This window comes from Heterodontus francisci, unplaced genomic scaffold (genome assembly GCF_036365525.1).
Source record: "Heterodontus francisci isolate sHetFra1 unplaced genomic scaffold, sHetFra1.hap1 HAP1_SCAFFOLD_52, whole genome shotgun sequence".
Taxonomy (NCBI): Eukaryota; Metazoa; Chordata; class Chondrichthyes; order Heterodontiformes; family Heterodontidae; genus Heterodontus; species Heterodontus francisci.
This window is the reverse complement of record NW_027141175.1, coordinates 2,273,725-2,276,382: the sequence shown is the minus strand read 5'-3', so window position 1 is coordinate 2,276,382 and position 2,658 is coordinate 2,273,725. Positions and strand designations below refer to the sequence as shown.

Here is a 2,658-nt window from a genome sequence, read left to right as displayed (position 1 = left end):
AGAGGTGTATAAGGCTATGACAGTTTTAGATAAGTTGGCAAGGAAAAATTGTTCCCATTAACTATTGGTACAAGGACTAGGGACACAGATTGAATGTTTTGGGCAAGAGATGCAGGGGGAATGTGCGGAAGAACCTTTTTTACACAGTGATTGGTAATGATCTGCAACTCGCTGCCCATGAGGGTGATGGAAGTGGAAACAATCGATGATTACAAAAGGAATTTGGATGGGCCCTTGAAGGAAATAAATTTACAGTGCTACGGGGATCGAGCATTCGAGTGGGACTGACTGGATCGTTCCCTGGAGAGCCGCCATGGATTCGATGGGGCGAATGGCCTCCTTTTATCCCGCAAATGACTCAGTGACTCAATGACTCCAGGTCACTCGCAGAGTCAAGAAAACAGAGTGATGGATTTAACACAACATTATAAGTTATGTTTGTTTTGACAAAATGCAATAATAACTCGTCTCCACTCCTCGTGTTTCGAAATCCCACACATTCACTATCATGTGAACAATTATTTCCTGTTGTGTCTCTCTCAGATTTGTAAACTTCACTGTATTGGAGTGAGGTGACATCTACTGGCAGGAAACAAGAACTGCAATCAAGCGGCAGAAACTCCATCGTCTGTCAGGGTTAAAGAAACATTGCAATGTGAGGAAATAGCGAAGTGGTTTGATTGGGTAGATGGAGACATGATTCCACTTGTGGTGGTGTCCGAAGCAAGGGCCGGAAATACGAAATTGTCATTCATAAAAGAAATGAGGAATTCATGAAAAATGTAATTATGTAGTGAATGGTTAGAATGTGGATAGAATAGAAAGTGAGATTGGATGGACAGAAGCAGTCTGAAAGGATGGCTGAGACAAAAGGTGAACACCCTGAAACGTTAACTGTGTTTCTCTCTCCACAGATGCTGCCAGAGTTGTTGAACATTTCCAACACTTTCTGTCATGATTTCAGCATTTACAGGATGTTGCTTTGATCTGAAAAAAAATGGATGAACAGCTTTTCCACAGAAGCTAAACATACATGTATTGTAAGTGGCTTGTTGGTCTAGAGGTATGATTCTTGCTTTGGGTAGACAGTTGGTTGATATGCGAGAGGTCCTGGGTTCAACTCCCGGACGAGCCCGTTCTCTTCTGCATTTTTAGTTGAAGGTCATCGATCGGTTGCAGCCTGACAGCAGGCGGAATTGACTTTCATGCGGAGCCTGTTTGAGGACCAGAAAACTGGATTCAAAGAGCCTGTCGACAAAATTGAAATGAACAAAATGTACAGATCACCAAGGGGGTGTATGAAGGTGGAGCAGTAACTGAGAGCTGGATACAGGAACAACACGACTAGTATCTGGTATGGAATGGAATTCTTCTGTGTTTCTGTTGTTTGGTTTGGATTAACTCATGGATTTATTGGTTTTTCACTTTTTTGATGCGTTTGAAGAATCGTGGATCCTTCTTCGGGGTGTTTTCTTTCACCAGGTAGTTCTGACCTCTGATGATGTTGATCGTAATCAGCTTCAACTCACGGATAGTTTTGGAACGGAGCAGATTTCCTTTGCTTAAGTCTACAACATGTAACTCAGACTGACATGTGGATCCATGGGAGGATTTGAAAGCTGCTCCTGCATTGGAGCATACAGTTGCATCCATCCAATAAGAGACTGAGTAGAAGTGACAGTTCAGTCAGTCGAACATGAGACTTTTAATCTCAGGGTTGTGAGTTTGAGTGCCATTCTGTTTTTCCCTTTTTGGGGGGCTTCATTAGCAGAGAGTACAAGGAGTGTGTGACATGAAATTCAACAACAGTATGAGAAAGTCTCACTTTGATTCGGGACTCCTCTCTCTGCAGCATCTCGCTGTGAGAGATTGAACTTTATCACATTTCTTTCTCAGCTCAGGGTCAGTGTGGCTCAGTGGGACTTCTGGCTGTCTCCCGCTTCACAATCCATCAGTGCTGAGAAAGCAATGGGGAATATTACTCATATGTTGTGTTCTGTAACCTTTCAGAAACAATTGAATGTATGTATTTTCTTCCAAAACATTCATTCTCAGTACAGAGAAAAATAGAGTATATGATTGACTGTTTCAGGAAGTGAGAAATGTTTAAAATATGTTGTGACCAGTGGAGAAATGGGATGAGAATATAGTGCCCTCTTCTGATTTCAACTGTAGAAACATTTGTTATTTGGTTCTGTAGCTTAGTTGGCTAAAACACCTGCCTATTAAATAGGAGATCCTGGGTTCAACTCCCAGCAGAACCTTATGTCATTATTAACAACATGCATTAGAAGTTCACATCTGTGTCTTGTGAGCTTGAACTCCTAATTCAAGTTACATGATGAATTTCAGTCACAGGAGAAAACAACCTTTGTGAAGGATGTGAGTTTGGAATGGCTGTTCCTCCTTGTCCAGAAATTCAGTCCTGATATTTCAAAGGTAACTTCTTTGATAGAAATTTGTTCACCGTTCCATTCAACCTGGAAAACAGCTTGACATTAATCTCACTGAAGGAACGTGTGACGTGTTGCAGAGTTTTTGTGTCATTATGTGTTGCTTTTAAACGAGACTGGGACATGACGCAAGTGGGAGATTAGATCTTCGATACAGCACTGAAACAGGCCCTTCGGCCCACCGAGTCTGTGCCGAACATCAACC

At 42.0% G+C, this 2,658-nt stretch overlaps 1 non-coding gene across 1 annotated transcript; it reads left to right on the top strand.

The window, feature by feature from the left end:
- Positions 1-2,190: 2,190 nt before the first annotated feature.
- trnan-auu (transfer RNA asparagine (anticodon AUU)) lies at positions 2,191-2,264 on the top strand. The gene has a single exon. It is a non-coding gene; the product is annotated as a tRNA-Asn (tRNA).
- The last annotated feature ends 394 nt before the right edge of the window (positions 2,265-2,658 follow it).